The sequence below is a fragment of the Tiliqua scincoides genome, chromosome 4, assembly GCF_035046505.1.
Source record: "Tiliqua scincoides isolate rTilSci1 chromosome 4, rTilSci1.hap2, whole genome shotgun sequence".
Classification (NCBI taxonomy): Eukaryota; Metazoa; Chordata; class Lepidosauria; order Squamata; family Scincidae; genus Tiliqua; species Tiliqua scincoides.
In genome coordinates, this window is record NC_089824.1 from 63,540,577 (window position 1) to 63,564,683 (window position 24,107).

Genomic DNA, 24,107 nt, shown 5'->3' on the forward strand with positions numbered 1-24,107 from the left:
TTTTTCCAGGGAAGGAGGAGGAGGCTTGGGACAGGGTAAAGGTAGAGGCAGCAGAGGCAACTACTTGGTAAACATTGAATTGGAATGTGTGTATATTTTTTTAATAGTCAACCCCTTTCCAGCTGTGGCATGCTCATGCATTCCCAACAACACCACCACCACAAAACAAGTAGTGGGGCAACCATCACCACATATGAGAAAAACCAACCAAAGTTATTGATGTGTGGAACTCACTGCCACCAGATCTGTCGGTGGCCACTGGCTCCGAAAAAGGATTAGACCAATTTGTGGAGATCTGTGGAATGTACTGTATTTTATTTATTATTATTATTAGCCACTTTTCAGCAAACAGTTCACAAAGAGGTTTACAGACAAAGTCAGATAACTAAATGGCTCCCTTTTCCAAAAGGGCTCACAATCTAAAAAGATGCAGAAGAACCCCAGCAAATAGCCACTAGAAAAGACACTGTGCTGGGTTGAAGATGAACAGTTACTCTGCCCCTGCTAAATGTAAGAGGAGTACCGCTTGAAAAAGTGTTTCTTGCCCAGTTAGTAGGGGAACTTTTATTTATAGGGAGGGTTGTACAGTAGTAGTTTAAAAAAAAAAAAATCTGGAGAAGCATTCAAATGTGGAGGTAGTGGTCCTGATGCTGGGTTGTTGCCCTCCTACGGCCTCCTCCACGTCTCCTGGTGTACTGGCCTGTCTCCTGGTAGTGCCTCCATGCTCTGGACACTACACTGACAGACACAGCAAACCTTCTTGCCACAGCTCGCATTGATGTGCCATCCTGGATGAGCTGCACTACCTGAGCCACTTGTGTGGGTTGCAGACTCCGCCTCATGCTGCCACTAGAGTGACAGCACCGCCAGCATTCAAAGGTCACCCAAACATCAGCCAGAAAGCATAGGGACTGGGAAGTGGTCTGTGGTCACCACCTGCAGAACCACTCCTTTATTGGGGGGTGTCTTGTTACTTGCCTATGATTTCCACCTGTTGTCTACTCCATTTGTGCAACAGCATGTGAACTTGATTGTCAATCGGTGTGGCTTCCTAGGTGGACAGTTTGATTTCACAGAAGTGTGATTGACTTGGAGTGACATTGTGTTGTTTAAGTGTTCCCTTTATTGTTTTGAGCAGTGTATTATTTGAGCATTTGTGGAGTGTATTATAGCACTTGTCTACACATTTGAAAACCAAACAAGGAGCCAGGCAATTAAACTGGCCAACTATATTCAACTTTTGCAAGAACTAAAAGATGTTACGCCAGACAGCTGGGTTAGTTCCTTATGACCTTTTTCACACTTCTTTTAATTTTGGATCCATTGCAGGCAACTGTGGGATTGCGTAGATGAATGTTCCAGAGTGCAAATGAAAGGAATAAATCATTTCTTTCCTGTATACCATTTTATAGATGGGAGTTTTGGTCTTTGTGTATACAAGTGGAAATTACTTGATGAGATGTTTGCCCAGTGATTACCCTTGTATAATTTATTAACTCAATTTAAATAAATGCAATCTATGATTGTTTGCTAGTAGTTAAAAAAAGAAAAGAAAAAAGGAAGTTCCCTTTATATGTAATTAAGACTATGGACCAGCAATTCGAAAGAAGGCAACGTATGAATCATTATGAAGATAAATTTTGCAAAGTTCTAAGAGCAAAGCAAAGTTGGGAAGGTGGAAGTTTTGAGTGTGTGCATTTTGCACCTAACATGGTTTTGAAAAATAAAGTTGCTAATGCTTGGAAACCATGGAGATATTTAACTCCCCCTTCAAGAAAGCAGCCTTTGGGAGGAATAAGGGCAGGAGAGAGACTAAATGATTGTAGGGCTTCTTATGGCACATTTTCCAGGAAGTTTTAAAGTAAAGACTGTAATTTCCACAATTACAGTAAGCCATTTATTTTTTTTTTTAATACAAAAAAGAAAGGAAAGATTATATCTATCATTGAGGCATTTGAAGCTATCTTTCCTAATACGTTCTTGATCAATTTCAGTAAGAGAGAAAATGGGCAAGAGATTCAAATTCAGATAACAACTTTGTCATTGTATGAGTTTTAATCTCCAACTGTAGATTCCCAAAGAACCTTTGCTGTTTGGGGTGGGGGGAGATTCAGGGTAGGAGCATGAGAAATGCAACCATGTTTACCCCTTCAATGAAGCATTCGTAGAACCAATTATCAAAGCGAAGCAACACGGACCTTCCATCCTCTTAACATGTCATCAATCTTCAGTCAAGAGTCTATGCAGTGTAGAATTTTGTTGATGACTGTCAGCCATGATGATGATCATAGTCTTCAAAGACTAAGTTCTCATGCAGTTGGAAGGCCTAAAAATGTTATTATGTAATATAGGGCATTCACTGACTAGTCAGGTCAATGCTTGTAAGATGTCAAAAGTAGACCTGGACAGCCCAGTTCTAAGATGTCCTGGTGCAATCAGACTGCATGGCCTGCATGGCATCCAATGCAGCTCAGAAGGTGGCTGGAGGTCTCCTTGGAGTAAGGGGATATATTTCCCCTTACCCTAGGTGAAGCCCCAGCCACCCCATGTGGCTTCTTGGATCTGTGCCAGCAACATTGCTGGTGCAAATTGGGAAACCTTGTGTCCGGCCCAGGAAAAGGGCTTGGATGTGGCACATGCCACCAATCCTGCCCTTCATTCTGTCATTCCCCTGCCCAGGAATGTCCTCTCCGCACCTCAAGAGTGCCTTGCTGCCACCCTGTCTCATCTTCCATGCCACCTGGTGTAACCTTACCTGTGCTGGGATGGGATGCAATGCGGCTGGGCTGGTGCAGGCCTTCGTGCCAACCAGTGGGCTCATGAGTCATTGCAGGGCTTATGACACATTTGCGACACTCTAAGCTTGCGCAGAGATGGTTGCACTAGCTCAAGAAGAAGTTAGAAATGCACAGTGAACAAACTTTGTGAACATACTTGGTGGAAAAACATGTTGACCATTGCCATTGATGATCAAAGTCAAATGACATTTTTCAAAAATCAGAATCTGATGCTCTGTCAAAATCAACTAAAACCTATCAAGGTATATGGTGAACTAACATTATTTTAGGGAAGTTGTGTTTCATTGGAGTTACAAAAAGAGCTTCTCTTTTTCATTCATAGTGGCTGTCCATGTTTCCCCAAAACAGGGCACGATCATTTCCTGAAGTTTCAAACTTTGCTCACAGAACTTTCATAAAAAGTGGATAATTTATTCATTAATGCAATATTTCCACTGAAATCCCCAAATCTCGTTTTGCAAATTTTTTTTTTTTTTGCTGATTTAATGTAAATGCAGCAACCACATCCAAGTAATTTTACAATGTAAAGTTTTAAAGAAAAAATCATGAACATTATCACAAATCATATTTTCCAGCGGTACTTAATACTCACATAAAAATTCATGAATATACCATGAATGAGTTTCAATGAATACAAAATAGGACCTGTATGTATTTGGAATGAGTTGATGAACTTGTCAGAAATACTGCAAAAATATTCATGCTGTAGAAATTTATCGTCTTTATAAGCAGTTCATAAATACTTAAAACGAGGTCTCCAATAAAGTCGCTGGGAAGTGCCATAAAGATGTATTACATCTTTATTATGGCCTCTAACCTGTTTACTATATTTTTGAAGTTGCAATCTTATCCTCAGCTACCCAAGATTAAGGCCAATTTATCGCAGTTGGACTTAGATCTGAGTAAACATGCATAGCACTTGTCTGTATGGAACTTTTCTAGAAGGATACAATTGTTTCAGTTTGGTCATTTTTTTTTTCCTGGAAATTTTTTACTTGTATATTTTCTCAAGCAGTTATGAAAAAATAAAAAACAAAGTCCAATAGAAAACCTTTCCCTCCATACCATTGTGTTGTGAATTGACAATTGGCTACAATGGGGTGGTCAACCCACAGCATGCCACGTGCCACCTTTTATATACAGAATCTTGAACATGCCTCTCCACCTTATTTTAGCTCTCTCCAGCCCCGCTCAGGTGGTTTCGTTGGCCCACGTGATCTTCTGAGCCTTCACTTGGCTAACTTTGCCCCACCCCAGGCCTTGTTGCTCCCTTTCTGAGCTTCACGCCAGAAGAAGCACTGGGCGCTTGTGAACTGTGGACCCATGAGTTAGCTGGTGCAACAGTGACAGGTGACTTTGCATGTGCCACTTAGGAACTGCCCACATGCCACTAGTGTTGCATGTGCCATGGGTTGGTCACCCCTATCTACATGATCAGACATTCACAAGGGGTGTCTCGCAGAGACAACTCAGAGCAGCCCACCAGATGCCTCAGGGAACACACAAGTCAACAAAAGACCTATATCCTATTGCCACTCCCCTGCATCTGGCATTCTGAGGTAGCCTACTTCTCAAACCAGGGGATTTCACATAGCCATCATGGCTTGTAACCTGTGATGGACTTCTTCCAGAAATTTGTCCAATCCCTTTTGAAAGGTATCTTGGTGAGAGGCCATCACCACATCCGGTGGCAAGCAGTTCCACAGATTAATTACATACTGGGAAAAGAAATATTTTCTTTTGTTTATTCTAACTCTCCTGACACTCAGTCTTAGTGGAATCCCCTGGTTCTGGTGTTTTGTGAGAAGGAAAAGAATATCCCTCTATCCATCCCATGTATCATACATGATGGTTTGAATATGGCAACATGGAGAAACTTATGTCAATCTTCAACCACATGACAGCTTGGTACGTGCATGAACCAAATACTTTGCGATAATGGAGGTTGGGACTGAGTCTCCAAACAAAAAACCTGTTCAGGTTACCATGTGAAGATCCCATTATCTTCTGGGATCTTATGATTATCTTATCTTATGATTCTGGAAATCATCACATGATGGTGAACCATTTAGTATGCAGAAATTATGCAGAAGAGATGAATTTTGGCTCAAGTATCAACCACTGTCGCCGATACTGCCTCTTCCCAGCCTCAATACACACCCTCCCCACTCCAGTCTCCTCCCTGTCCTCCCCTCCCACTCTGCTTGATCCACTCCACATTCCAATCTGCCCCCTGCACTTACTGGTGTCAGGACTCTTTGGCAAGCCTCTGGCTCACTGCTTGCAACTGCAGTCAAGCTGGGCTGTAAGGTGTGTAACCTTTTGCCACTGCCATAAAGCACACTGCGTCACCAAACTAGAATTAGAACTAAAATGTAGTGAAAATAAAGACACAGTCTGAAACAATGTAAACATAGCAAAAGACTGACTAATGGGAATGTTAACAAATGTGTTAATAATAATAATGAGGATGATGCAGCAACCCATTATATTAAAAAAATACAATAATAGCACTAATGAAAACAAATTGAAAGTCAAATTATTTCACCTTTAATACATGTTCTATAACTTTCCACAAAAATTTGATTGCAGGCCTCATTAAAATGTCTAGTTTGAAAGTCGGCAACATTTTGAATGCCTGTTTCGCTTGGTGCCATAAAAAGATATCACTTCCCTTGCTTTGTGGTTCTCATTGGGAACTATAATAATAATTAACTAATCTCCAAAAACTGTTCAGGAAGCTTGTGTATGTTCTTTATCTATTACATGAAGATGGACCAATTAAGATGAAGATTCTCAGTCTGGCTGCCATTTGCGATAAACTTGCAGCCTGTTTCCTGCTGTAGTTGGGAATAAAAGTTGATAGAAATTGCACATTAGTTTTTGAAGAGAAAAGTAAACAAATGCTTTATATGATATTTATTCCAGGAGGCCTGAAGTGGTAGCATGACATGCACTTCTGCCGTTAAGGTGATTGAAACATATTGGGATTTGTTTACCACATATGGTTTGCCTGAAGAGATCATTTTGGATAAAGAGTCTTTTGTTTGTTTGTGCAGAATTTCCCATTTTCCTCAAGGGAAAAAAAAAATTGTAAAATGCACTCTATCAGGTACTTATTTACCAGCTTCAAATGGGCTCACAGAATACTTTCACTAAGTGCAAAAGAGGCGTTGGAGATTTAAAAAAAGAAGCAGAACCAGGCAACACACCATGTCCATTTTTATCTTAGCATAAAACTTAGTGCTGTAAGCTTTAGCAACTGTTACCCTGCACATGCCTGATCTTGTCTGATCTCAGAAGCTAAGCAGGGTCAGACCTGGTTAGTACTTGGATGGGAGACCGCCTAGGAATACCAGCTGCTGTAGGCTTATACCATAGTCTTTCGAGACTGAAGGTTGTCAACCAAGCTGCAACATGTGACGTTTTCATTGAGTTATTTTATTAAACTCTGATAGCTCTGTTTTGCCTGTGAACTGCCCACAAAAAGACACGAGACAACTGCATTGGGATGACTGGGAGGACTTTATTTAACATTAACAACATGCAGCAGGGAAACTTAACCCCCTCTCCACAGCAGTGTGGGCCCTAACTTGGGGAGACAGGCTGATCTGTTGGCATTCTCTGGTTACATCCAGCATAAAACACCTTTGTGAACTAGACCAAGGCTCTCCAGACTCTGGCCTGTGAACTGGATCTGGCACCCTCCCCGTGATTGGTGCTTAATGTTCCGCTAGATGCTGTGCTATCCCAATTTTCCCTATCCTGCCGACTACGCCAATTTTTCTTGCAATCCTGCTGACTACGCCAATTTGTCCCATCCGAATATTCCAACTCCCTTCTAATGCCCACTTTTGGCTAATTAACACCCCCCTTTTCCAAGAACAGCTGTGGTGTGCAAAGGAAATGAACAGAACTCCTTATCAGTTGAGCAATTAACCAAATCTATTGCTACAAACACATACACTCCCTGCAAGTCCTCTTGTCCAGAGGCTTTCCCTCCCCAAAACTCCACTTAACTCAGTGGGTAAAGGTCTGAAGCCTCCAGTCCGAGTCCAATCCAGTCTCCAAAGCACAGCTCAGTCTTCCCAGTTCAGTCTTCTACAGTAGAGTCCTTCCTCTGTGTCCTCTCCAGCAGAGTGTCTCCTCCAGTAGGGTCCTGGCAGTCCCCTTCTCCCGTAGGTCTGGGTCAGGTACCATCTTCCTCTGGGTCAGGGTAACTCTGTCTCCTTCTGAAGCTGCCTTTTATCCTTGGATGTCTCATAATCCAAAATGCAGCTCACCTGTGAGCTACCTTGTTAGCCCCTTGTTAAGTCCAAATTAGGCTCAGGGGAGCCATCTCTTCAGTCCATGTCCATTCAAAGTCCCATCAAAGTCAAATGAAACTCAGGTGTCCACCCAGGTCTCCATTGGCCTTGATTGATTACAGCTGTGGAGCCAGCCCTGCCCTTCCCAGAGCTGTCCAACAGCTGTCAAAACATGGAATCGCTGTCAACACCACATCATCCACCTGATGATCTTCTGATCTTCCATTACAGATGCTGAATCTTATTGCCCTCCATTGCTGTAAAAGGACATTCTGGGCAGTCACGTCTTCCTGAACATCCTGCTGCACAGCTTGCTGGAACACTGGACAATAGATATGATTGTCCAGAACATCCCTGTACAGCAACAGAGGGCAATGAGATGTGGCACTCTGGTGGAATGGTAAGTGCCAACCGGGGAGGGTTTTTCCGGAACACAGCAGTCTCCACAGTGGTCTAGTTCAGTTTGGAGACCACTGAACTAGAACTGAGAGTTCTACACTGTGAGGAAAATCGCAGGTTGAGCTTGCATTCCATAAGGATTACTACAAAACTCTATCATTCCTGAAGGGAATCCTGTGCTTTTCACTAACACCCTCTGAACTCCAACCTCAATCTCTGCATCTGGGAATGTTGCTACGTCCGTTCAGTGATTATTGAATGGCTTGCCATATTAGTAGCATTTTCAATGTCCACCTTTGCCCTTTGACCAAAGTTGTAATGAAGGAGAAATCGTTGATTAACAATAGCCAGGAATCAAGGGTGGACGCAAGAAACAAGCCTTATTCAGAAGAAAGAACATCTCAGGGAAATCTCAGGCATACCAGCCTGAGAGGCAATCAAAACTCACCCAAGAATTTCCTTGCCCTTATAAAGGGTGACCAACCAAAGTTCAGTGTGTTTCACTGAACACACAATGAGTATTATTAGTAGTTTTATTTATTTAAAGACTTCTATCCCTCCTTTCCTGCTGAGGAAATGAAGTGTTCAAAGCAGCACTGTAGAAAGGTTGAACTATCTGCCTGCTGTACCAGACCATGTGCTTGGGAATAAACCAGTCCTTTTATAAGCACTGTTCCTAGTCTTAGAAGACTTGGGGCGACTAAAACTCAAAGCCTGTAGCAAGTCAGGGTCATCAAATACATCTGCCTTCCCACAGGCTTTGCTGTAGAGGATGAGAAGTTTGTATTACTTACTTATGAATGTATTCCCATTTGTTGGGATGTATTATTTGCTTTGCAATGGACCCAGTACCTCTCAGACTGCTTATGTTATAAACAATTGACCTCTGTGCCACTTGGGGCCAGGACCACAAAATGCTGCCTCCTATTCCACCCTCCCATGAGGCACTGCCTGTTTAAAAAAAGGGCTGCATGGGAGAGGGTGGAAACACCACCCCCAGGTGGCACCCTGGGACATTTGGCCCTCTGACGGACCCCCCCCCCCCCCCGTATGCCAGTGATTATAAGTACAAGTCGCCATCAAAGGAAGATAACTCCCATGCACAGTTCCCCAGTTCCTGGTCAAGTGTACTGCTACTACCGCATCAAAACTGGTACTGCTGAAGTACTGGAGCCCTCCTTATGGGTATGCGCAACCCCACTCCCTTTCCAGCCCAGAACCCACCTTCCTAGTGCCCCTGTTGCTCCAGCAAACAGGAAAACCTATCTTGGAAGAATCTTAAGTCATCACAGGACCTGACTGTGACCCAGCTACTGGTTACAACGCAAACTGTGGTGTTAGCAATTGGTTTGATAGCAGTACACTATTCAGTGGTCTAGGCAACCCCAGAACAGGGCTCAATGGCCATACGTGCGGGGGGAGGGGGGAGGGACTATCCTAGGGACGGGCACCAGGACATGGCAGCAACATTATTCCTGGGCAATTAATAAGAAATGCTACATAGAACTCACAAAGATTCATAGCACAATCCTACCTTGATGTTGGACTGACGCAAATCCCTTGTGCTAGCCTGAGAGTGTCGCAAACATGCCATAAGCTACGTCTGTGTCTCCTACCGCATCAGCAGGGCTGGCGCAAGGATGTGTGCTGGACTGCGGAAACCTGATCCAGTCTCCACTGCACCAGAACAAGGTAATTCACACCAGTCTGGGGAGTCCAAGGGGGGGGCTGAGAGGGTGGGGAAGCTATTCGGGCCAGTGGGTCTGAACTGGGTCTGAGTGGGGGTGGGACCAGACTCCGGCACTTAGGCAGGATCCTAGTCCCCCCACCCCAGCAACCAAGTGTTACACCGGGCTGCTCAGATCTGTGTCAGTGATTTAGCTTGAGCAGATCCGAGTAGCCTCAATGAGGTGGCTGGGGCATTACTTGGGGTAAGGGGGTAATTGTTCCCTTATGCAGAATTGCACAGTAGCCACCTCCAACCCTGCCTTGGATAGCGCTGGATAACCCAGCACAGGCTAGAATTGGGTTGTAAGGATCTTGTGATTACTGAAGTCTGAATGAATGTGGGAAGCGGCCTTAGTCACAATGTGCCTAAACATGGCATGTTCTCCTGACCTACAGTTCTAGAGATTTATGTCCAGAGATAAATGCTTGTAGCTTATTCCCCAATTATAAATACTGTACATACATTTTGAAGTAAGTTGCATTGATTTTAATGGACTATATTTAGAAGCAAATTATTGAGAATCAAAGCCACTGTCTTGGTTTTAGATAGCTGCACACCACTCTTAAAAGGACAGGGACTCCATAATAGCAATTGTTCTGGAAATTGGACTGTATAATTCTCTACAATTTTGTAGTTGGAAGTATACTTTGGGATTCTCCCATTTGCAAAGCAAATGTACTCAACCAAGACAGTTGCCAATTTACATTCAAGAAAGGACGTGAGCATATCGCATATTTGTTCTCAAATAGCATAAACTGGCCTTGCTGGAGTCAATGGAGCTAAACCAATTTATATTAGGCTCTTCATTTCATTTTGATATTTCATATTGTTTCAGAATGATCTAAACCAGGGGTGTCCAAAGTTTTTGGCAGGAGGGCCACATCAGCTCTCTGTGTCAGGGGCCGGGTAAAAAAAAGAATTAATTTACATTTAAAATTTGAATAAATTTACATAAGTTTGCATAAATGAATATACTAAAGATGAACTTATATGAATGAATGAATGAATGAAGGTCTTGCAATAGCTCAAGGCCTATAAAAGGCCTTGCACAAAGCAAGGCTGGCCTTTTCTTTGCTGCTGCTACTGCATCACAGATGTGAAACAGCAAGCAGTGGAGGGAGCCCTCATCCCACAGCTCACACGAGAGGTCAAACAGTCGCCCTCATGCTGAGAGCAGTTGCATCAGGACAGTGTGGGCTTCAACAAATTTCTGGAGGGCCAGAGGCTCATTGGAGACTGGGGGCTCCCTGAGGGCCACAAGTGGCCCCAGGGCCGGGGTTTGGGTACCCCTGATCTAAACAGATTTTCAATGTATGCAGTAATTTCCCAGAGTACTTAATTTCTGGGCTGTATCAAAGCTCATGAAATTTAGAAGTCCCAGAATACAGACACTTAAAATGAAAATACAATCTTAACTTTTTCTTCCAACAGCTATGCTTATCAGGCAAATTTTCTGCCAAACATTAACTGATTTAAAAGCTCATTGTCACAATTTTCTCAGTAGTTTTATTTCATTTTAAAAGAAAACAATAATGCATTTAGAAGATTTTGGAGTGTGTAGCAGTTTGGTATTGATTGTAGAGAAGAAAATTAATTATAGATATTGAAGATGTGTGTGCGTGTGTGAAAATATACTATATTTTTGCCAAACGTACTAAGAACTGAAACTTTCATCCAATCTGATGGATGTTAGTCTCTTGGGTTGTAGAGATAAAGCACTTTACGAACAAGGCCAGGGTCTCCAAACCCCGACCCATGGGCCAGATGCAGCCCGCTGCAAGCCTCCATTTGGCCCACGGTGAGACTCTGGCCTGCAGTGACCCTCTGGCCTGCCAGAGACATGGGCGCAAAGCATAATGGTTGAAGCTTGCAGAGCTCTCATGAGAGGACTCTGATAGAACCACATAGGCAAGCACAATTTAAAGGAGCCTTGCAGCGGCCTGCAGCCTGCTGGGAAGGGGAAGGAGTTGGGCTGCTCAAGGAGCGTGTATCAACCAAAGGTATTTCACTCATTTCTCCTTATTCTCCCTATTCGAGGGAGCTGTGGTTTAAAGGTTTCCCTATGAGGAAAGGCTACGGTGTTTGGGCCTCTTCAGCCTAGAAAAGAGGCGCCTGAGGGGGGACATGACTGAGACATACAAAACCATGCAGGGGATGGACAGAGAGGGTAGAAAAGGGGCTGGCCAGTGGCATAGCTTAGGGGGTGCAGGGGGTAGCAGTTGCACCGGGAATCAAGCTTTAGGGGGGCAACAAGCTGAGCTTAACTCTAGAGACCAAAAAATGTGAAAATCTTGGTATGTATGAATAATACCATCATGTTATACATCATTGGAAAGGTAATTTAATGCAGAATGCAGTGAAACAAACAGCACTGGAATATCTGTATTCTAACAAATGTTATGGCCAATTAACCAGAAAATGAAAACACAACTGCCTTGTAGAATAAAAAGTGGATTTGCTTAACTCCAAACTGACCTTTGAGACATATTGTTCTGAGTGCCAATAAGATGTTATTATAATACAGCATGGAATCAATATCTTTTTATTTATTTACCTGATTAGATTTGATTTTGTCATGCGGGGGGTGGGGGAGCTGCAAAATCTTTTTAGACCCCAGGTAGCAGATCCTAGTGTTGATCCCAGTGTTGGGCAGGAGCCCAAGACCCACTTATTGAGGCCTCTGCTTAAAAAGGAATGTGTGGTTTATACTCATAACAACTTTCAGTCAAGCTCCAAAATTAATTTTACATCACAATGTATGCCCATAAAAGTAACTCCTTTTTTCTCTCTCTTAAATGCATTTTGTGATTCAAATGCCATAATATTGGATGTAGGAATACCCAGTTGGCACAATGACACAGAAGATGGCTTTTGGGGTTTTTTGTTTGTTTGAAACCAGAAGGTTACATTGCAACTCATGAATTGGTAATAACCAAAAAACAATCTTTGCCATCCACAGCTCTGCTAATGTTGGTACTTTTGCTACATTCTAAGGGTTTTACAGGAAAGGAGCAGCACTTTGTCTTTCTGACAGCAAAGGTTAGGTTGACCAGAACAATGGCCAAGAGACGTTCCAGGAACAACTGTACTTAACATTTTTTAAACCAGGAGACAAAAGAGTTACCACTGACAGTAGAACATACAATGAAAGTGAACTTTTGCAAGCAAACTCAAGATCAATTTCATCTGTGATGTTAATTTGGAAAGAATTCTGAGTCTAGAAAGGAAGATATATAGACGTGCCCATATATCCTCAGGGGTTCCATTCTGAAACCACAGATAGAAGGGAATGTCACACCCTCTGGAGACAAAGGGAGCTCTGCTCCTTTCACCTTCAGAGGGTCTTCTGAGCCTCGCATAGGCCACGTGCATCTGCTGGTGGCCTCTGCCAGGCTCAGAAGGACACTTAGAGTAAAAAAAAAAAAAAGCTTCCTGCGTGAAGCTTCCTGGGTGACCTTGGACCAGTCACTTACTCTCAGCTTCACCTACCTCACAGGGTTGTAGTGAGAACAAAAGGAGGGGGAACATCTGTGTACACCACCCTGAGCTCTTTGGAGGAAGGGTGGTATAAAATGTGAAAAATAAAAATAAATAAATAAAGCAACTTTTTAAAAACAAACACAGAAGTCTAAAATCCAGAAGTTGCTTCTTCTTTTTTTACTCTAAGTGTCTGAGCCCAGCAGAGGTCATGGGCAGACACATGTGGCCTGTGTTGGGCTCAGAAGACCCTTCATAGGTGCAGGGAATAGAGCTCTCCTCACCTCTGGAGGGGACAGTGCAGGAGGCCCAGAGGGCCCGGTCTCTATCTGTGGATAGGTGAAACTGTGGATACAGGATCCCTACCCCGTATATGGATTTGATGGCTGAATCTTATCCAGTCCTTCCATTGAAGAAACTTGCATTCTGTTGATGGAAGGCTTGGGCCACTTGTGCAGCAGCTGCAGTGAGGGTGCTTAGAACAGGGCTGCCAGCACAAGTGGCTGGCAACTGTGTGCGCATGTGCCACCACAGTACAACCATCATCAGTGCTGGGAAGTTGGTGGTGGGGTGGACTGTGAGCAGGGAAGGGGAGGATGGGGACACAGAAAGTGAATGATCAGGGTGGGGATTAGGGCCAGCTGGGGTGTACTGGGCAGAGTAGGGGGCAATATCTGCATCAGCAGTGCCACTGATATCCTATGCTCCCTTCCTGGCCTTAACACGTTCCCCTGAGCCCATTTAGACTTGTGCCAGCCCTTTGGATGGTACAGATCTGAGTAGGCCCATTGAGGACCATGGCATAATGGAGCAGGTAAGTAAAAATAAAAATTCTTTACTTACCGCTCCATCTCGTCTTGGTCCCCGGCTGAGCCATAGCATGCAGTGGAGCCCAAGCCAGTGCCGCTGAATGCTACAGGCTGTCTAAGGATAGGATTAGGACTTTTGTTACATATTTCATGAATTTCAATGAGTCAAAACGTTTGCAGTTCAATCCTTTGCCAAGTTAGGCACAAGCCCATCGTATAAGCCCATTGATCTCAGCAGCCTGAACCTAACATTCCATAGGATTGAGCTGTCTATTCTAGTAATCTCAACTACAAAACCTTTTCAATGTGCTTGCAAGCAGAGATTTTTTTTTTTTTTTTGGCATCTTAGAGAGGAGAGGTGTCATCATCATGGCGACCATCTGCCACTGGAGATAAGAACCTGTGAGTTTTATCACGACAGTTTTAGAAGCACTGCAGGTAGGCTTAAGCCAGAATGACACACAGTTGTTTTTTTTAAAAACTTCATTTCCACATATAGAGAACTGTGAGTAACATAAGACACACTTGCCCTGAGTTTTGCTCAGTTTAGCCTCATTGTATAGAAAAGCCACCACACAGAGGCTTCTTCTATAAGCCTTGCCTTTGAGAGAAAAAAGTATCGCTTTTTTCATACAGGGTTCTTGCACCATTCCATTTTAAGCAAAGTAGCTATTTGCTTATATGTATATGCCAAGGAAGGAGCTGGAAGCTGACTGAGGGGAGTAGTTCCTAGTGGCTAGCACTTAGCTCAGCCCTTCCTACTCTCCACTTCCCAGATTTACTGGACCAGCAGCTAAATGGGGGGGGGGGGAACAATGACTGGTAGATCTATTTGTTGCCACCATCCCAGGTTAAAGAAACCAGGTAGGGGGGCATCTGGTGGGGAAAAAAAACTGTAGGAGAGAGAAATAAAGTTACAGGTGTCCCAAAGAGCAATCAGATGTGACAACTCACTGAATTACTACTAATGAACGTGGACTAGATTGGCAAGGAGTCAAAACATAACCAGTTCATTGAAAACCCAAAAGAAAAGGGAATTGCACAAAAGCAGAATAAAGTACAATAAGCAGGCTGATTAAAAATGCTTCCACGTGGTTGGATGGACACCAAAGCGAGTTTGACCAGATTGGATGCAGTGCCTAGTAATGTCTAGCAGAAAGAGGTGAATAGCTACTCAAGAGTAAAACACACCAGCCCCATTGCATCACCACAACTTTTGCAAGTTGGCTTAGAAATATGTCCAGCTAGAAATTCAATCCCTATTACCTGCTGTTAGCTGATTGTACCGGGAATCCTGGCCTTCTGTACTTACTGGAGAGTTAAGTGAGTGTGCCTTCTGCAAACCAGTCTTTGGTTCCAACAGCAGAGAAGCCAAAGCATCCTTGTGCTTTGTCTTCAGAAACCTAGATTTGATTATGGCATGCCGTTACCTCATGAGAGGAAACCATCTGACCCCTTTACCTAAACGGGCAAATATGGTTGCCCAATTGATGGGCCCATGCCAATCTTGGTAGGAGGCTTGGCTGGGAGCTATTGCTTCTGGGGGAAGCTCAAACAGAGAAAAAGACCAATACACTTCCAGTCACATGGCTGTTTGGGAGTGACATTTCAAAGGACTAAGGGCCCAATCCTATCCAATTTTCCAGTGTTGGTGCAGTTGCACCAGTGGAGTGTGTGCTGCATCCTGTGGTGGAGCGGCAGTCACTGGGGCCTCCTCAAGGTGTGGGAACATGTGTCCCTTTACCACAGAGCTGCATTGTGGCTAGGCCAGAGCTGGAAAGGATAGGATTGGGCCCTAAAGCTGCTACAAGAGGATGCTGAACCAACACAGTAATAAGGAAACACAGGCAAAAAAAAAGTTTATAAAATAGTGGGAAGACAGTCTTCACAACATATGTTCAATATCTTGAGTTAGAATTACACCACAAATAAGAAGCAAAATGGCCATTCTGCCTGTTTTATTTTCACTTTTTAATGCTTATTCTTTGTTGCTAGGCAGCCTGAAGTTATCCAGAAGTTGTTCACAATTCTTTCCTTGAAAACTTTCTTTCTAAAGCCCAGTTAAAGCATACAGTCTGCTTTGAATTACACAGATCCCAGGTAAATGGGCTGTTATTTATTATTTATTATTATTTTATTGATTTATATCCTGCCTTTTTGCCCCATGTTACAATCCTCAGACTCTTCTAAGTGGCTTTAAATCACTGGTTCCCAACCTGTGGTCCGTGAGACCATGAGAAGTAGTCTGCAAGGTCTTAGGGTAAAAAGCTCGATTACTTCTAGCGTCTTGCCAAGTAAGTGCTCCACCATGGACCATCAGAAAGTGTGGAGAACGGACCTCCCAGAGCCAGTACTGAAGCATCAGCTGCAACTGTGGGTGGTCTGTTCTCTGCCTTATTTGGTAGTCCATGGGGTACTGCTCGATTAGGAGATGCTTCCCCACAGATCACCAGAGAGGATGGAGAACAGTCTGCCTGCAGCTGTAGCTGGCAACTAAAGTAGCAACTAACCAATCTTCTGTATAAATAATAAATCGCTAATACTAATTGAATTATTACAAATTGAATAAAGGGCTTAATCCTAACCCACTTTCCAGCACCGACATAAGAATAATCCAACTTCGAGGTAAGGGAACAAACATTGCCCTACCTTGAAGAGACCTCTGTGACTTCCCCCCAAATGCAGGATGCAGCACATGCCCCACTGGCACAGCTATGCCAATGCTGGAAAGTTGGTTAGGATTGTGCGCTAATTGAATTATTTCAAATTCAATTGTATTTCTTGTGTGCAGGGGAGTGGGGGGTTGCATGTGATCCACAATAATTCCAATTTTTGCCTCAGTGGTCTGCAGGCTCCTAAAGGTTTAAACCAAAGGACTTCTGGAACAATACACTGTGTGGGGACTATGCCTGGATCCATACAAAGCATTTACTGATGTATTTCCCCCCTTGTATGTACCATGTGATCTTTGAGTTCGTAGAAACAAACACAGTGTTAATTGTAAAAATAACACAGTGGCTCCTGGATTTATATTCCTTAAAGCCTATCATGCCAACTGCTTTGCTTTCCTTGTGCTGCTGTTGGACACAGATCCTTAGAGGTGGTGACGTTCTTAAGAATTTGGAGCATGCTTGTCAACTGGATGCTGAGGTAGTGGCAAATACTTGAAAGCATTTTTTTATTTTTTTTGCATTGGTTACTTGTGCTTGTGATGAAAACCTCTACCTTGCCAAGAGGTCAACTTTACATGAAAAACCTGGGACATGTCAAAATCCAGCTCACACCTGTAGCATGTTTCAGAGGGGCTCGCTCCATCTAAAAGAAACTTGTGTTCTTAAAGTTTTACAGACAAAGAGCAGAGTCCAGAGAACTATTAAACTTGTTCTGTGTCCCCCTGGCAGTTTTGGACTTGGGCCTCAAACAATAATTGTGCCCATAACATATGGCAAACTACTTCTGAAACTGAGGCAGATTTTTAAACCTCTATAAAAATTGTATATGACATGGCATGGGGGACTGCTATTCAAAGGAAAACAATCAAAAACCCTGCTGTGTGTTTCAGGTTGTTCTTGAATCTTGGGTCTCTTGGTAGTTGTCTTGTGAACCAACCAGAACCATAAGATTCCTTGAAAATGCAATAGGTATTTCATTTCTGTCTCCTTTAAAATTAATTGTTTTACTTTAAAGATGAAATAATGATAATTTTGTCTCTGAATTTGAGTCTTTGTAAATGCCTCCCGCCATCACTTTGTATGATCCTTAAGTTCACACATCCTAGCTTTCCTAAAAGGTCTTGCTGTCATTTAAAAAGCAGCAGCTTCGACATAATCAGGACATCCTGGAATGAAAACATTTCTCTTTGACTTTTCTGTTTTTTTGCATAGTGGTCACAACTTCTATTTTCCAGAATTTTTCCATCAACTTCTATCTTATGTGGGGATGATGTGATGAGATTGACCATGTTATCTTTCAGGTAAGATGGAAAAGTCCAGTTCTTTCAAGCTTGTGCGCTCAGTTTTAGGAGTAAAGCAAACACTTCTCACCATTCTGCTACATAAATAGACTGGGATTATCAGTAGAACAGGGTGGTGAGTGGAATGTACTGTGAAAACAGCCCACCACCTTCAGGATGAAAGCTTGGCTTTTTTTTTTTTTCCTTTTTCTTTTAAGAGACCATATTTCAGTTACACTGATGACATTTACTTCAGCATTGTTGGAGTTTTGATAAAGAATTATTTAGAATTTCCTTTTCTTTGTTTCTTCCATCTTATTCCTGGATCAAGAATTGGAAGCTACAACCTTGTTTTTTACTTTAAAAAATAGTGTTCATTTATAATTAATTTTCCATTATTTCTTACTAATCTAACAATGAACGCAATCCTAACTAACTTAACAGCACCGAGGCAAGGACAATGCAGCTCCTACATAAGGGAACAAATATCCCCTTACCTTGAAGAGGCCTCTACCCAACTGCAAGATGCAGCACATGCCCCATTGGCACAGCTGTGCCAGCACTGGGAAGCTGGTTATGATTTGGGCCAACATTTTTCAAAAGCAACACAACAAACAAAAGGTTACACTTCTCTGTATTCCCATAGTTTTCTACAGAAGGCCATCAATGAGTGGCATCTCCTTCAGAAAGAAAGGTCTGTCAGTATTTCTGGCCTGCCCCCCAAACAGCCCAACCATAACTGGGCTTTACACCAGTGGAACAGAGTTTCTGCTGTCACAAATGACCATATGACTGCACACAGTTGTGCCACTGACAACCACTCCAGAACTGCTGCCGCAAACAATAGCAGTGGCAGAAGCTTGCTGACACAGACAGCTACATGCAGGACCTCAGATAAGCCAATGCAGAGAGAGGATGATGGAAGGAACAGGGCGGGAAGGGGAAGGAAAGGGGGAGTTTATGGATGTGGAGGGGGCAGGTAGGAGATGGAGTGGGAGAACAGAGGTATTGGATCTTGGTGGCATCAGTGTGCGCCAAGATCCTAATTCCTTTCCCTTTCCTTGATTCTGCACCAGTAAAATGTCTGGCACTGATCCGAGGAGACCCATTGGGGTAGTGGAACCTTGCCCCAGGATAAGGGAACAAAAGTTCACTTGAGGAAACCTCCCAGACTGCCCCCATGCAGAGCACGTTCCTTTGGTGTGGGTGCATTGGCAAGGAGTTAAGATTGGGCTAAAAGTTTTGTTTGAACACTATTTCCTTTCTCAGCTCCGTGATGACATATGTTCCTTGGGGCACACCACTTTTCACTTCTCTCCATTGTGAAAATTGTCCATTGACACCCACTCTTGTTTCCTGGTCTTCAACCAGTTCCCAACCCTTGAGAGGCCCTGCCCTCTAATTCTCTGACTGTGGAGTTTTCTCAGAAGCCTTTGCTGAGGGACCGTGTCAAATGCCTTCTGAAAGTCCAGATATATAATGTCCACGGGTTCTCCCACATCCACATACCTGTTGACCTTTTCAAAGAATTCTAAAAGGTTTGTGAGGCAAAACTTACCCTTACAGAAGCCATGCTGATTCTCCCTCAGCAAGGCTATGTGTTTTGAGATTCTATCTTTGATGAGGCATTCCACCATCTTACCCGGAATAGATGTTAGGCTGACCGGCCTATAGTTTCCCAGGTCCCCCCTCCTTCCCTTTTTAAAGATATGTATGACAGTCACCCCTGCTAACTGAGTAAGAGGCACTTTTTAAAGTGGGTGCTCCTCTTCTGTGTAGCAGGGAGAGAGTAACTGGCCCACCTCACCCCAGCAGTGTCTTTTCTAGTGGCTGCCTGCTGGTGTTCTTTTGCATCTTTTTAGATTATGAGCCCTATTGGGACAGTGAGCCATAAGTTATTTGATTTTTCTCTGTAAACTGCTTTGTGAACTTAATAATAATAATTTGCTATCCTCCAATACTCTGGCACTGTGGCTGTTTTTAGAGACAAGTTGCATATTTTAGTCAAGAGATCAGCAACTTCATTCTTCAATTCCTTAATAACTTTTGGGTGGATGCCATCAGGGCCCGGTGACTTACTGATCTTTAATTTGTCAATTAGGCCTGAAACATCTTCTCTTTTCACCTCTATCCAAGGAAACATTAATTCCTTGGTCGGTCAGGAGGGGCCGTTTGGGCAGTGGTAACCGCTTCTCTGGCGGGTTTCCTGCTTCTAACATATTTGAAGAAGCCTTAATTATTCCCTTTAATGTTGCTGGCCAGGTGTTCCTATAGTCTCTCTTGGCCTCCCATATCACCTTCTTTCATTTATTTTGCCACAGTTTATGTTCTTTTTTATTCCCCTCATTAGGGCAAGACTTCCATTTACAGAAGCAAGCTTCCTTGCCCATCACAGCCTCTCTAACTTGGCTGGTTAGCCATGCGGGCACCCTCCTGGACTTAGTGGAGCCCTTCTTCCTTTTGTGGTATACACCTCCGCTGGGCCTCTGTTACCGTTGTTTTAAGCAGCCTCCATGCACTCTGGAGAGACTGGACTCTTTTTACCTTCCCTTTCAACCTCCTTCTAACCAGCCTCTTTTGAGGGAAGTCAGCTTGTTGGAAGTCAAGCGTTTTTGTCACAAATTTGCCTGGTACTCTTCCCCCGACATGCATGTCAAAACATCTTGCAGCATGGTCACTGTTCCCCAATGGCTCAGTAACATTTAAATCTCTCACCAGGTCCTGAGTACTGCATAATATTAAATCCAGATTCACCTGTCCTCTGGTGGGCTCCATGACTAGCTGCTGTAAGGCACAGTCATTTAGCAGGTCAAGGAATCCGGTCTCTCTTTTGTTACTAGAACACAAATTGACCCAATTATCCTGTGTGAGGATAATTGAAGTCCCCCATAATTACAACCCTGTCCCTCCTTGTCACCACCCTGATCTGTTTCCTCATTTCAAGGTCTCCTTCCAGTTTCTGGTCTGGAGGACGATAGTACGCCCCCAGTATTATATCGCTCCTCAGGCCTGGTAATTTAACCCACAGAGATTCTATGGTGGAGTGGGACCCACCTTCAATCTCTTCTTTGCTGGATTCTATCCCTTCCTTAACATAAATGGCCACCCCACCTCCAACACACCCCTCCCTGTCCCTCCTATAGAGTTTATAGCCTGGGATTGCGGTATCCCACTGATTTTCCGCATTCCACCAGGTTTCCGTTATGCCCACTATGTCAATGTTTTCTCTAGTCACCAAAAATTTCAGTTCTCCCATCTATGCTCAAAGACTTTGGGCATTTGCATAAAAGCATTTGAACATGGAATGCTCCAGGATGGGTTGCTTATTAGCTCCTTTATCCCTGCAACCTCTCACTGTGCCAAACCGTCTATCACATCCCATCATCCTACCATTCCCAATTTCTTCTCTGTCTTTACTTTGTTGTTCTCTAACCTCCCCGTCCTTGTCACATAGGGATAAGGAGTCCCGAACTGGATGCCCCTTGGCTCCTGTCGCCTTTCCCCCAGGGGTCAGTTTAAAAGCTGCTCTGCCACCTTTTTAATATTATGCACCAGCAGCCTGGTTCCATTCTGGTTCAAGTGAAGCCCGTCCCTCTTGTACAGGCCCACTTGTCCGAAAACGTTCCCCAGTGCCTAACGAATCTAAACCCTTCCCCTCCTCCCTACATCACCGTCTCATCCATGCATTGAGACCCCTGATCTCCACCTGCCTAGCTGGCCCTGTGCGTGGAACAGGTAGCACTTCCGAGAATGCTACCTTTGGGGTTGTGGCTTTCAGCTTCCTACCCAATAACCTAGATTTGGCCTCCAGGACCTCCTGGCTATACTTGCCCATGTCATTGGTGCCGACATGCACCACAACCGCTACCTCCTCCTTAGCATGATCTACCAGCTTGTCTAGACGAAAAGTGATGTCCACAACCTTCGCACCAGGCAGGCAAGTCGCCATGCGGTCCTCACATCTGTAGCAAACCCCCCTCTCTATGTTTCTGATAATCGAATCCCCCACTACAAGAAGTCCCCTCCCGCCCTCCCACCAAGGAGTATCCTGAGTGCGTTTGGATACAGGCCCATCCCCTGAAGAAGGGGTCCCCCCTAGGGAATTGTTTCTGTCTTCTCCGGGATGATGTCCTCCAGCCCTGAGACTTCCTACCTGGGCAGCTGAGGAGCTGCACACCTGAGGGTGGGACAAAGCCTGATCATCCCCAGAAGTCTCCCCATGGTCTTTCTCTGCCTGTCCCTGCTGTTCCAGTTTGGCAACCAAGGCTTCAAGGGAGCAGACGTGTTCCCTGAGTCCCTGGAGCTCCTTGCATCGAGGACACACCCATGACTTATGCCCCAGAGGCATATAGTCATACATGTGACACTCAACACAAGCCACTGGATAGCCTCCACCATGCTGCTGGCTGCATAGTTTTTTTTAATGTTTTTGTTTAGGGGTACTAAAAAACCTTATACTGGTTTGCTGCTCCTCTTCTCAAGGGAAATGAAGGGCAGTATCTGGGGCCCTGGCTTCCCTGCCCTGCTGCTGAACTCGCACAGATGCTAAACTCGCTCTTGGCACTTTGCTCCTGAGGCACTGGGTTCCCAGAGGCCACGCACACTTCATGCAGAGCCATTGGGGCAAAAAGGATGCAAACAATTGGGGCAAAAAATCAAAACTTCACATATAGGCTGATGGGTTCTGAGCTGTCTGTGACAGATCAGAACAGAGATCTTGGGGTGGTGGTGGACAGGTCGATGAAAGTGTCAACCAATGTGCAGCGGCAGTAAAGAAGGCCAATTCTATGCTGCGGATCATTAGAAAAGGTATTGAGAACAAAACGGCTAATATTATAATGCTGTTGTACAAATTGATGATAAGGCCACACCTGGAGTATTGTGTCCAGTTCTGGTTGCCGCATCTCAAAAAAGACATAGTGGAAATGGAAAAGGAGCAAAAGAGAGCGACTAAGATGATTACGGGGCTGGGGCACCTTCCTTACGAGGAAAGGCTATTGCATTTGGGCCTCTTCAGCCTAGAAAAGAGGCGCCTAAAGGGAGACATGATTGAGACATATAAAATTATGCATGGGATGGACAGAGTGGATAGAGAGATGCTCTTTACCCTCTCACACAATACCAGGGGACATCCACTAACACTGAGTGTTGGGAGAGTTAGGACAGACAAAAGAAACTATTCCTTTACTCAGTGTGTGGTTGGTTTGTGGAACTCCTTGCCATAGCATGTGGTGATGGCATCTGGCCTAGATGCCTTTAAAAGGAGATTGGATAAATTTCTGGAGGAAAAATTCATTACGGGTTACAAGCCATAAAGGGTATGTGCAACCTCCTGATATTAGAAATGGGGCTACATCAGAATGCTAGGTGCAAGGGAGGGCACCATGATGCAGGTCTTGTGTGCTCCCTGAAGCATTTGGTGGGCCATTGTGAGATACAGGAAGCTGGACTAGATTGGCCTATGGCCTGATCCAGCGAGGCTGTTCTTATGTTCTTTGGGATGTTTGGGGAATATTACTTAAACAGAACAGCAATTGCCTGGGAGGTTTAGGAGGGTTCTTCTTTATTTTAAATATTTTTTTTAAAATTTATTATAAACTTTAAATTTACTGACTTTCTTAATTAATTACTTTGATTTGGTCCCAGTGCTAAAAGTATGAGAACCACTGAAATAGTGCATATTGCTTTAAAATTAAGTTAAAATTATATACACAGGGTGGTGGAAAATGCATCCAGTATTGAAGGAACTAATCTATCTGCAATCTATTTCTTTTCCTTTTTTAAATTAATTATTATGAATAAATATTTATGTGCATGGGTATAGATGTGAGCTTCACTGATCTGTAAAGAAAAACCAAACTGACAACCTTTCAGTTCATGATTGCGACACATTTAAATGCCAACCGGAGCTGCTTGTTAATTGCTCTACCACCGGCTGAGTGAATTGTGCTGGTGCCAGTATTGAAAGCCAGCATTCAAAATTGACCAAAACCACATGCTGATGTCACTGCATGTCACCAGCACATATATGTCTGGCTCAGTCAGTGGCATCATGGTGAACAATCACCACAGTTACATGCAAAGCCACAGCTACTTGGTTCAAAGTGTCTTATGTGGGTTTAGGATTCTGAACATTTTAGAGTACCATAAGTCAATGTATCACCAGCATGAATGGGCAATTATACAAATTCTGTATCCGACTGGAAACACACACACACACACACACACACACACACACACACACACACACACACACACACACAATTATTGTAAACTTACAGTACAGACAGTATGCCAGACTCACAAGGATGATTTGAATTTGCTACTGGGCTTCAGTCTTTTACCTGAGTAACCTCCCCTCCGCCCTGATATGCACAGGAAGCACAGATTGGATTTTAAACTGGGCCTCATTTATTAAATTAAAGCAAATTTGATACAGACTGCAAACACTGCAATAGTCCCTATCTTTAATCACTCCTCTCTCTATTAGTGTAGGCACTTATGTGGGATGAGACAGTATGCTACTGTCTATTCGAGCTTGCCCACCCTGACTCAAAGCTGCAGACAATCTATGCTCCTCTTCAGCAAACCCAATGGAGTTAAGGAAACTGAATTGCACTGTCTACCCCAAGCCAT